This window comes from Natrix helvetica, assembly GCF_964273705.1.
Source record: "Natrix helvetica genome assembly, chromosome: 16".
Lineage (NCBI taxonomy): Eukaryota > Metazoa > Chordata > Lepidosauria > Squamata > Natricidae > Natrix > Natrix helvetica.
This window is the reverse complement of record NC_138563.1, coordinates 5,272,480-5,285,600: the sequence shown is the minus strand read 5'-3', so window position 1 is coordinate 5,285,600 and position 13,121 is coordinate 5,272,480.

Below are 13,121 nucleotides of genomic sequence, written 5' to 3'. Positions count from 1 at the left end.
AAGAAGGTTTTTAAGAAGAAACTGGACAATCATTTGTCTGAAGTGGTGTAAGTTTTCCTGCCTAAGCAGGGGTTTGGACTAGAAGACCTCCAGGGTCTCTTCCAACTCTATTGGAATAATAATTATTCTATTCTATTCTTTAGCAGGCAGGGGTTTTTAGTTAACAAGAGGAACTAACTAGAACATTTCAATCAGCCAACTCAGGGCGCCAGCTCCAAGATCGGCGTTTTGATGTACTAAAAGAGAAAAGAGACTGCTTCATTCAACGGAGCAAATCCAAATTCCCAAAGGCAAATTTCCAGATTTGAATATCACATTTTTTTTCTTCTCTTTTTGGGTCTGGGAAACTGGAAGGCACCTGGGCAATTGAGCTAAAACGGAACGAAAATCGTGGTTTTTTTGTGCTCTAGGAATCAAGATTTAATTTAATTTTTAATTCTATTTTATTCTAATTTTAAATTATTTAAATCTAGGTCGCTTAGCTGATCCTATGACCCTCAGCTGGTTGACCCAAGAGGAGATACAATTGATTCCTGAAATGCTAGAGGCCCCATTTATTTCAATTTTCAATAACTTATTTCAATAACTTCAATTAGTGACTGTTCACACTTACAACAGAACGAAGAAACAACGTTTAAGAGCTTTTGCAGGTCTGTAAAGCAAAGCAAAAATGAACTCAGATCGTAAGTCAATTGCAGTTTCGCTCAGTGACTGTTTCCCTTAACCACCACCTGACTAGCCCTGAAAATGGTCACTAAACGAGGACTATGACTGCTTGGTTTACCATTCGAAGATGCAGGAAGCTGCATTGGTTCAAGGCTTTTTGCAAATTTCCTGCGAGACCAGGTTTCTTTTTTTAACCTGGGGCTCACGAACTTGGATGGAAAAACTATCACGAGTTTATTTTCAATTAACCTTTAATTGAAATTTAGCTCTTCACTCAATAACTTTGTAGGCCAGAAAGTAATCTCTGGCCTCTGGGCTAGAAACGTACTTGTCCACTTCAATAATTCTCACCATCTAAAATTATTTTAGCCTTAGAAAAGGCTACTGTCCTGCTATTGATTTAACGGGTGAATTTGGAAGCACTTATATTACCTTACTACTTACTTGGTTTTGGGTTTTTTGAAAAAATATTTTGAGCCGCGTGTTGGGGCAGGATCTCTGTCATATCATCAGTACACTCCGTTGGCACCACATCTCCAAATTAGGGGGGGGGGAAACCCCTTTCTTTTCAACCTCAGAGAAAGAAGAATGACGGAAGAGCAAGAGCTGGGTGGGACCTTGGAGGTCATCTAGTCCAACCCGCTGCTTGGGCAGGAGATCCTATCTACCTTACCAGACAAATAGTTATCTAGTCTCTTTTTAAAAAGCTGTCAGTGATGGAATACCCACAATTTCTGGAGGTAAGTTGTTCTATTAGTTAATTCCCCCCCCCCCTAGGAAATTTATCCTTAATTCTAGGTTGCTTCTCTCCTTGATTAGTTTCCACCCATTGCTTCTTGTTCTACCCTCAGGTGCCTTGGAGAATAGTTTGACTCCCTCTTCTTTGTGGCAACCCCTGAGATATTGGAAGACTGCTATCATGTCTCCCCTGTCCTTCTCTTCATTAAACTTCATCCTCAGTTCCTGCAACCGTTCTTCGTATGTTTCAGCCTCCAGTCCCCTAATCCTCATTGTTGCTCTTCTCTGCACTCTTTCCAGAGTCTCCACATCTTTTCATGGCAACCAAAACTGGATGCAGGATTCCAGGTTGGTCTTCCTAAGGCACTATAAAGGGGTACTAACACTTTATCTTGATTCTATCCTTCTGTTAATGCAGCCTAGAAATTGGATAGCGTCTCTACCCATCCACAGGATAACTCTCTCTAAATGTATAATGCAGAGCTGGAAATGGGAAGAGAATAAAAACCAATAGGCATCACACCTACATGTCCATGTGCATAGACAGGCAACACATGGGCAAGCTTCTTGCTAAAACCCTGGGGAGAGAGGGCCCACTCACACCTGGACAAATGCACAAACACAACATGTGATTTCTTCATTGCCAAAGCAAGCCCAAGAAAAGACTTGCATCCCGAAAGCTTGTTCAAAATTCAGTTTTCCTTAGCCAGCTCTGCGAAGGATGGATACATGCCTTGTGTTCCTATCACAGGCGATGTCCAAAATTTATTACAATACAATACGATAGCAGAGTTGGAAGGGACCTTGGAGGTCTTCTAGTCCAACCCCCTGCCTAGGCAGGAAACCCTATACCATTCCAGACAAATGGCTATCCAACATCTTCTTAAAGACGTCCAGTGTTGAAGCATTCACAACTTCTGGAGGCAACTTCTGTTCCACTGGTTAATTGTTCTCACTGTCATGAAATTCCTCCTCTGTTCTAAGTTGCTTCTCTCCTTGATTAGTTTCCACCCATTGCTTCTTGTTCTACCCTCAGGTGCTTTGGAGAATAGCTTGACTCCCTCTTCTTTGGGGCAGCCCCTGAGATTACAGGTAATCCTCAATTTATGGCCTTAACAAGAGTCTGGCATTTTCATAGTTAAGTCATGATGATGGTTCAGTTAAGACAGCCATGTCGATTTTATGACATTTTTTGCAGTGTTCGTTAAGCAAACATGATGGTCATTAAGCAAATCAATACATGCCTAAGAGTGTTTTTTGCCAAAAACCAGCTGAAAAAGCCCGTAGAAAACCCATCACATTATGTGGCCACAAAATACTGCAACTGTCTGTAAAGTTGTGGCATATGATCCCATTGTTGGTGTGTGTTTTGTGTGACTGTGTGTTGCTGCTGCTGTCAGAACTCTGGGTCTGGGACGTGAGTACCTTTGGAAGGTTCTGTCATAACTTGAAGTAGTCACTAAGCAGCCAGTCATTAAACGAGGAACTCCCTATGTGACTTACCTGGATTTGTTCACCTCGACTGTTAAAATAAGGATCCAGTTTGGGGAATACCGGAGGCCACGCCGACCATCATGTTCTATTTTAGCTCAGTTGTGTGTTCTGAAAAATAACGGGCCCAGATTTGGTGACACCACAGGGCAAAGCTCCAACCTTACCTGTCGAATGAAAAGACAAGCGTCGTGGGATTTCCCGTTACGGCGTCATGACAAAGGATTTCTCACGCGCTTGCCTGCCTTCCGCATTTCTTCTCCAGCTTCCGTTTGTAATAGGGTTGTGTGAACGTAAGTGGAGAAACTTGTTTTTATTAGTCTTAAGATTCAACCCATGGAAGATCGTGAGGAAGAGGTAGAGTTTCGCGTGGATAACCGTCATTACGAGAAGGTTTGCCTGGAAGGGATGATCATATATGGCGCCAACAGGCTCGTGTTGTTCAGAGTTGAAGAAAGCTGGAAACATCTCCTTTCTCCAGACACCAATGTTGACAAGGATAATTTTATGGCATCAAGGATGTGGCTCAACCAAGGATGTCCTCTTTGGTGGGTTTCCATAGTCTACGTCAAGAGAACGTTTTGATGGCCTGTTCTCTAGAACCTAATCCACGCTCCCTCTCCATGTGGGACTTGCCTTGGCTGTGAATTGTCCCTGGATCCAGGTCTCCAAAGATGGCCCACTCACCTGCTGGCCAGCCCTACCCAGCGCTCCTCATTGTTCTGACCCAGGCTTCCTTAAAAAGCAAGAAGCTGAGTCTTGGTCCCGGCAAAACCCCTTTTATTTACACGACTGTGAATTCCTTTCATTCGCAGCCCGCAAGGCTTAGCAAACAGTCTTTCAGAGGAATATTTATCCACACGCACCTTATCTCGTTTGGAGAGCTGCCAGATAACTAGTTCCCAAGCGTAGGGCAAGGCAAAACGTGGCACAGAGCCTCTTATAGTCACAAACAGAACTTTCCACTCTTGAAACGACCAATGAACGAATTGTCTCCTGCAAACTCCACTCCCCGTTCGCTCCTCTTTTGTTTCCTGTGGGAGGGGCCAATCATCTTCAAGGTGTGGCTTTACTCCCAAGTCGACCCTGCTTTCTTAGTTGTTCTTTTCTTCTAGCAGCTCTGTGCGTGCTCACACTGGGAACAGGCTCCAGCTGTTCTTCCGCTTCACTGCTGTCTAGCTCCCTCTCTGCCTCCGACGCTGAGCCCTCATCCGAGCCTTCCCCAGAACTCCAGGACTGGCCCATGTTCCTCCCCAACCTCCTCACTGTCCGACTCTACTGCCAGGTTCGCTGGCCACTGGCGGGCGACAATCTGGAGGAGGGGTGGTTTCTGGCAGTCAGTACTGCCAGTTCGCTCATGGGTGCTTTGCGTGCGTGCGCTTGATGCGTGCATGCGCAGTGCAATAAAAATAAGATGTGCTGTCATAGGCGCTGCCTGGAGAACCAATTTGGGGGTGTGACAGGCCTGAGTTACTGCCGGTTCCATCAGCCCAGGCTGACAAACCACCACCGATTCGTCCGAATCGATCCAAACTGGTAGGAACTCATCACTGCTCTGGAGCTTCTGAATGTCCATCCCCCCACATCCCCCAAGATCCCCCTCCCCGTGTAGGAAAGCAGAAAGACGCCAGCAAGCTCACATGTATTATCCAGATATATTTATAAGTTTATCTTCTGAGATTAGCACAGGATATTTAGAAAGGTTATAAAGGAACATTGACATCGGTCGTAACTCGGTTTTTTTTTCCTCCCCCCCCCTTGAAAGTTTATATACATACAAGAACAAAGCACAACAATTCGAGACCACCAACCTCACTTTGTCCCCCACAGCCAACCCAGAAGATTGCATGTGTGTATATGTTTGTGTGATGCCTGTTTTCCTTTTTATTATTATTAAATTTTAGCTCAGTACAAATATGGCTTTTGGGTAAATATTCGGAGAGTCTTGACTCCAATCAGGAAGCATTATTTTGGACCAATTCCAGTAGGGGGCGCCAGCTGCCAGAAGAGGCAAGGATTGCATTTTTTTTTTGACCCTAGCCAGCAAAATATATATATAAATATATACAAATATTTATATATATATATATATTTAAAAAAATCTGTGCTGTTGCTAATTCACATGCATAGGATTACATTAAGATTATGCATAGAAGCAGGAGGTGAAAAGTGGCTGAGATAGCGCTACTGAGGTTTAGCCTCCGATTACGGGTGCAAAATGCTGGTATGTAGGGATATTGTAATCCAAAATATTTGTTCTGACCTAGGCTTCCCCAAAAAGCCCGAGGCAGAGTCCTGGTACTGACAAAACCCCTTTTATTAAAACAAATGTGAATTCCTCTCATTCCCATTCAGCCAAGGCCTGGCAAACAGTCTTTCAAAGGAGTATTTATGACCACAGACCTTATCTAGCTTGGAAAGCTGCCATGTCAATATTTTCCCAAATGAGGCGCTGTGCAAAGAAAGACTGGGCACAGAGTCTCTGAGATTCAGGGACTGATCTTCACACTCCTGAAACGAATCTAATGACCGAACGAAGGAATTGTTTCCTGCAAAAGCCCACTCTCCTTTCGCTCCTCTTTTATTTCCTCTGGGAGGGGCCAATCACCTTCCACCTGTGACTTTACTCCCAAGTTGACCTTGATTTCTGAGTTCTTTTCTTCTGGCAGCTCTGCGCAAGTTTCTGAGTAAAACTTCCAAAACCCCCGTTTTACTCAATGACCCCACGCATAATGGAGGAATTACAGAAGTTTATTGACAAAAATTTATTTATTGAACCTGCTAGGCCATGTGTGGCCGCCCCTGTGTTGTTTAGAGAAAATAAAGATGGCTCCTTTCGTCTCTGTGTTAACTACAAGAATCTTAATAGTGTGTGCGTGGAAAATGTATGTCCCCTCCCTCTGATGAAAGATATGTTGGCCCAATTGGGTAAAGGGGATATCTTCACGAAATTAGACCTAAGAGAGGCCTACTACAGAATCAAAGAGGGAGATGAATGGAAAACTGCTTTCAACTGCCCACACGGGTGTTTTCAATTCAGAGTACTCCCATTTGGCCTACAGGGGGCGCCAGCTGTTTTCATGCAATTAATAAATAAAGTTTTACATGAACACCTGTACAAGGGCGTGATGGTCTACCTTGATGACATCCTTATCTACCCGGGAACACGTGATGAACACGTGACTTTAGTACAATCAGTACTCAAGAAACTCCAGGCCGCAGAACTTTATGCCAAATTGTCTAAATGTGAATTTCATCAAGAGACAATTGATTACTTGGGCTACCGCAGCATCGAGATGGTGATGAAAGTCCAGGCTGTAATTGAATGGGCACCTCCTCGCACCCGCAAACAATTACAAAGTTTTTTGGGGATTTGTACATTTTTATCGTCAATTTATCCCCTCGTTCGCCAGCATTGCTCTGCCCATTACAAATCTCCTAAAGTCAAAAGGGGAGACCAAGCCTAGGCAGGGTAAGCCTTTGAATTGGGCTATGGAATGTCAAGCCGCTTTTGAGAAATTAAAGTGACTCTTTCAGCTGAACCCGTTTTGAAACACCCAGATATGGAGGCACCATTTGTCGTTCAAGCTGATGCCAGCGATGTGGCGGTGGGGGCAGTATTACGTCAAACGAACGCTGATGGAAAATTGCAGCCGTGCGCTTACAACTCTCACAAACTGACAGAGACGGAGATACGATGGGCTATATGGGAAAAGAAAGCTTTTGCGGTCAGATGGGCTTTGATGACCTGGCGACATTTCCTAGAAGGGGCGAAACACCCTTTTGAACTATGGACTGATCATAAAAATTTGGAAGCACTGAAGACCCCACGTAAGCTATCTCCTAAACAGGTGATTTGCAGATTGGACAGTGGGATGAGGGTTTCCAGGGGGAGCGGGTTTGGTCACATATTTGATATGTATGATTTCACGCGCTTTTGCCTCAGATCTTGCTTTGCTTAGCTGCTACCTTTTCATAACCAGTAAAAGTACTCTTAATTCTGCAAAAATGGAGTTAAGTGGTTTCTTTCTTGGTTGCTGAGGGAGGCCGGCTTGACACCAAAGCCACATTAGCTGTTCCCCTGGAGAATGAGCCCATCGTGTTTGCTGTAAATAGGCCTGCCCAACAAGGATAGCGTTTATATTTTGGGGTAGCAAAATAATGTCTTTCATCTCATCGGTGCCTATTCTCCTTGGATGCAAAGAGAAATGCGAGGCTGCCAAATTGGGAAGCTGTCAAACTTCAAAAAGGAAGCCAGATGCAATCCATCTAAAATCGGTGGATGGAGCAGAAAAAATATATATCATAAAATATATGGCACCAAGACACATATTTTTCTCACCCCAATAGAGGTTTTGGGCTCCCCCCCCGAATGAAATAGGGGGGGCAGGGGCCACCAGGAAAAGGAATGTGTGGCCCTCCTTGCATTATTCTTTTAAAATTAGAATGCACGGGAAGAAAAATCAAATCTGCGTTCTCCATTCTTACAAATGCATAGGCGGCTTTTAAAAATCTGTCCAAATTCCAAGTTGGCAAGATGCCAAAGGAAGGGGCTTTAGTGACAAACTAAATCACCCCATCTGGAATTAGAGTTAACTTTTGTGTAGGTGTGTGTGTGTGTGTGTAAGTTTCCAAGAAACCAGCTGGCTCAAAATAAGTTGGCTTTTAAAATAATGATCTTGGAAGCTCGCTGACCATTTTATGCATTTGGGTTTACTTCCCAGAATCCTTAGCATTGATCTTCATTGTCATCATTATCAATAAAATTTTATTCCGACGTCCACTATAAAACCAGTGGGCTAAACTAAACCTGCCTACTTTTAAGATGTGTGGACTTCAACTCCCAAAATTCTCCAGCCAGCCGTGGGAATTCTGGGGATCCAACTCACCACCATTGAAATAACCACTAGATGGCAGCAAGGAGAGTCGTATCTCTTTGCTGTCCTCTAGTGGCCACCCGAAGCTTTGCCACTCCAATATGGAGACTGGGAGAACTCTGGGAGTTGAAATCCACATAGTGGCCAAGTTTGTAGACCTCTAGTCTAAACTCTTGACCTGCTGTTGCTAAATTCCTCTCCGCCTTTTTCATAAGCAATGCCGTATCCATAAAACAAAACAAGGAAACCACAAGCAAAAGGAAAGCAATTTCACCAGAATATTGGGGAAGAGATATAAATTAATAAATATAAATTGGATTTTGGCCCCTTTTGCCAATGTGGAATTCTGCTTCTTTGCTCATGGTTTGAACGGGAAGATTTTGTCGAGAAACGGAGACTGAAAGTCAATTGTCTCCGGAGAGTCAATAAAAAACAAACAAACAGGAATGTAGGCCTTTGTTTTAACCAAGCTAAGCAGTTCCTTTCTTCCTACGACTGTTGGCTCCATGTTCTTTTGCAGAGGAGTCTGTTAGCTGCAAAAGTACTGTTTTCCCATCAAGGAAACCCACTTTTTAAAGTCGCTTTCAAATCCTAGATTGGGTGCAGAGAACGGCGTGTGAGGTGGGCAGGCAAAAATGAAATCATCATCTTACTTTTAACGACCCCTTAATCCCTTGCGGAGTGGAGTCTGGGTAACTGAATGGAGCTAGCAGAATGTTTACTGGCCGAATGCCTTTCCTGTCACCAATGCGGAGTTTTGTTCGGCAGATATATTCTCATCATGCCCAGAAAGAGAAATGTCTACTTCTACCTAGGATAGAACTCATAAGCCTCCTGATTGTGAGGCAAGAGCCCCCAAACCACTCCTGCAGGGAAAAATGCAGGGACAGATAAGGGACAAAAATGTCCCCCCCGCCTACTCAGAGACACACCAACGGGTCTGAAAGAACTTAATTCTTGCACCCCAAATCCCAGCCGAGATTCCTCTCTTTGCATGCATCGCCCTCCTAAGTCTCTTTTGCTGGATGCTAACCAAGTTTGCCTTCTTAAAGGTAGCTTGCGTGGAAGTGCAGCTTATTCAAATATCAGTGGCCTTTTTTAAAAGGAGGAAGGAAGGGGGGAAAACCCACATTTCTGACAGCACTTATTAGCTGGAGGAGCTGCTGATGGGTGGGAAGGAACGTGGGCAGCCTGCTGGCATTTAGCAAGAGAGTCCTTCTTGGAAGAACACCCCCCCCCCCCAAAAGGGTGTGTGTTCCTGTTTAAAGTGCAACTAACTGAAATGACTGGGAAAAAAACCAATCTTGCAGATAGAGTGAACATTTGCAAAGAGTGGTGTAACTGCTCATCAGGGCCATATCTCCCTCTTGGTGGTAAATGTTCCCCTCGCACATCTGTGGTAGTCGTTCCTGACTCTAGGGGGCAGTGCTCATCTCCGTTTCAAAGCCGAAGAGCCAGCGCTGTCCGAAGACGTCTCCGTGGTCATGTAGCCGGCATGACTAAACACCGAAGGTGCACGGAACGCTGTTCCCTTCCCACCAAAGGTGGTTCCTATTTTTCTACTTGCATTTTTTTACGTGCTTTCGAACTGCTAGGTTGGCAGAAGCTGGGACAAGTCACGGGAGCTCACTCCGTTACACGGCGCTCGGGATTCGAACCGCCGAACGGCCGACCTTCCTGACTGACAAGCTCAGAGTTGTAGCCTCCTTAGCCACAGCGTCCCCTCTTGGTGGTAGGTACAGCTAAACAGGGGAGATCAGGTAATATTGGAAGCAGGAAGGGGGGGACACAACATGATTAGAGTTACGATTGGCCTCTCCTCTCCCCTTCTCTCCCTCAGGCTTGCCCCATTGATCCACTCCTCTCCCCTTCTCTCCCTCAGGCTTGCTACATATATTATCCCCTTCTCTCCCTTTCAGGTGGGGAGGGGGGAAGTAGAATGTCTAAACAGCCAGCCCGCAGGCCGGATGAGTCACACGCTGGCCATGCCCAAGTGGCAGTTGGAACAGAGTTCTTTTCAGGTGGGGAGGGGGAGTAGAACGTCTAACTCCTTAGCATCAGAGCGTGTTAATAATAATATAAGAAATATTAATGCTCTGGTGGTCACTTCGAACAATCCTTTCTAAGCAAGCACCTAGAAGCCAAGAGGAACATAGGTGCCAAATTTCAAGTTTGTAGGCTTTACGGTTCTGGAGATTTCATGATGATGCGTGAGTGGTATTTCACTTTTATATATATATAGATAGATTTGAGTTTCGTTTGTTTCCAATCTTTTCCTGTTGCACTATTTTAATCAAACATTTGTAAGAAAGGGCTTTTCCTGGCTGACTGAAAATGCAATTTATTTACGTTTCCCTGGTATTGTGAACTGGATTTCGGAGTTCTCGGCCACTAAAATCACCAGGCTGCAATGTTATGGGGATATTAGATCTGCAGATCTGGTTATTTTTTAAAGTTATAGGATGGCTTGCTTGGAAGATGCTGTGGAGCTCGTTCGCTGCTCGCTCAACAAACCCAAACGGTCAATAAATCTTTGCAGGTTTGCAATTTAACAGCTTGTCTCCTGGGAATAATTCCGTCCCTGCCGTTGCAACGATACGTCAAAATGGAAATGCTCCGGGCTCCTCTCTCCCTTCCCTGTCAATTGATTCATTGAATTGGTTGTGGCTTTCTTTCCGGATTGTTTCCTCGCGGGACTGTTGTGAGGGCGAGGATGGAAGAAAGCAGGAGATATCCACCAAGAAACCTTCAGAGGGGAGGAGAGGGAGGAACAGGCAAAGAATGAGTAATAAAATAAAAAGATGGTGATCTTGAGGACTAGAAACATGGCTGGGCCCCGTCAGGGGTTGAGAGAGCCTCTTTTGCTATAGAGAGGGTTGAGAATGCTTTGTCAGAAGTTGGAGGAAGGCGGGATCAAAACGAGTAAGGGGCAGGGCCAGAATCCAAAGTGGGCGGGGCCAGAATCCAAAGTGGGCGGGGCCAGAATCCAAAGTGGGCAGGCAAGAATCCAGTGGGCGGGCACAGGACAAAACAAGGCGGGGCATAAACTGGATGTGGGGGGGGGTGGAGTCTTCTTTTCTATCCCTTTATTCTTATTCTCTTTTTTCCTCCTGGTTTTTATCCAGCTTTCCTTTAAATCTGGGTTGCTCTTACCAGGGGTCTGAACTGATTTCTTGCTGTTTTTATTTTTAAACCATGCCAGGAAGTTAGAGGGAGGAGGTGGGCAGATCAAATCCTTCCCCCACTGCCCTGAAATTTCGAGGATCTGCATTGTGTGTGTGTGTGTGTGTGTGTATACACCCACACACCCACACACACTGTGGTTTTTCCTGCTCTGAAAATCACCTTCTGAATGGCCTGAAAATATGGCCTGAAAATAGTAAGAGCAATAATAATAATAACGACAATAATTATAGCAACAGTAACACCATCAATAAAACAACAACCCTGAATGGCCACCCTGAATTATTATTATTATTATTATTTTCATTTATCCATTATCCAGCAGCGTTGTGGATTATAAAAAGCCATTTATTTCCTTTAGAGTGAAGAGGAAAGGAATTCACAAAGGCCTCTCTGCTCCAGAAACCAAATATTTACATGTCTGGGGGAAAAAAACCCCCCTCATGGTTCTAGTCCATAGGAAGGCATCCTTTGCATAACAGAAACAATTGGCGCGGTTTCTCTTTGCAGACCCACTGGAAAGCTTTGTAAGACAGAAAAGAAAGAAAGAAAGAAAAAGAAGAAAAGGAGGAAGGAAGGAAAGAAAGAGAAAGAAAGGGAGGAAAGAAAGAAAAAGCAGAAAAGAAGGAAGGAAGGAAGGAAAGAAAGAAAAAGCAGAAAAAAGGAAGGAAAGAATGAAAGAAAGAAAAATAAGGAAGGAAGCAAGGAAAGAAAGAAAAAGAAGAAAAGAAGGAAGGAATGAAAGAACGAAAAAGAACAAAAGAAGGTAGGAAGGAAGGAAGGAAAGAAAGAAAGAAAGAAGGCAGGCCTTTAGGAGTTGACATATTATTTTTCCTTCTAGTAAAAGCAACTGCCTATTATTCTTAAAACACCCTCACCTTAACAGACCAGGCCATGCAAGCATTAAAATCCATGCACTTCAGTTTTTAAATGCAACACAGACAGGCGATCTCAGGCTGAACACATCTTTTCAGCATGGGAGATTGGGGCAGGCTGAAAAAAACAGGGAAATAAAAACAGCCCACAGGTTTAAAAACCCACCAAAGCAGCTGATCTGTTTGAAGAGAGCGATGCATTCCAGGCACAGCCTTGTCATCCGTTCGGGGAGTCGGATCGGAAAATGAACAAACACGGATTGCCGGCGAGGGAAGCATCCACAAAGCGAGTCGTTGTTGCATGCGGGAAGAGACATCCTTGTCCCGCTGAGCCAAAATACTGCCTCTAATTAGGATGGCAAGGGCGTCCCCTTAGCCATGCACACAAAAACACACATACACAACTAATCTTGGGTTCCTCTTCCCAGCAGACAAATATCTCGAAAGCCCTTGTTGGCTTTTCTCGTATCGATCCGAGACCTGGCGGATTTGCACCGATGGATCCCAAATCCCTTTTCCTGGGTTCAGGCTAAAACCTCAGAGCAGTATTGGTCCACCTTGGCAAGTTTAAGATGGTGGACTTCAATTCCCAGAATTCCCCAGCCAGCCATAGCTGGGGAATTCTGGGAGTTGAAGTCCACCCATCTTAAACTTTCCAGGTGGAAATACACTGCGTTAGACCCACAACATATTCCCACCAATCTAGACAGCCATGGGTAGGGATAACGCCACTCTACGTATTGCCAAGGCTTTCAAAAAAGAGAAATCAGGTTTAATCTCCTCGGTTGAATCCATCCCGTTGGGAAAAAAAAAGTCAGAATATTCAGAAAGCCGATTGATCTGAATCCTTGCTTTGAAGTTCCAAACGGGAGAGCTGGATTGGAAAAGTCTAACCGGATTCCGACAAATCATATTTTCGATTTCCCCAATCATCTGAACGTCACCGTTCCACGCAACTCACTGAATCCACTGGTGGGATTTCCCTGCAGGGATTTTGTCCAATCTCATGGATGCAACATGGAATGGTTCCAAAGATGCTTTTCCAAGAGGCAACTGGACTTTCTGGTTTTTCTTTGAAGATGTTTCGCTTCTCATCCAAGAAGCTTCTTCAGCTCTGACTGGATGGTGGTACATGTATCTACACCATCTATCTCCAGTCTCCAACACGGTCCTCTCAACAGTTCCAAGAAGAGTCCACACCCATTTGCACCACTCAGGTGACTCTGAGGACACAGACAAACCTCCAAGTGGCCTCAACGACCCTCTAAAAGGATGCAAAAGGCCAGCTGTC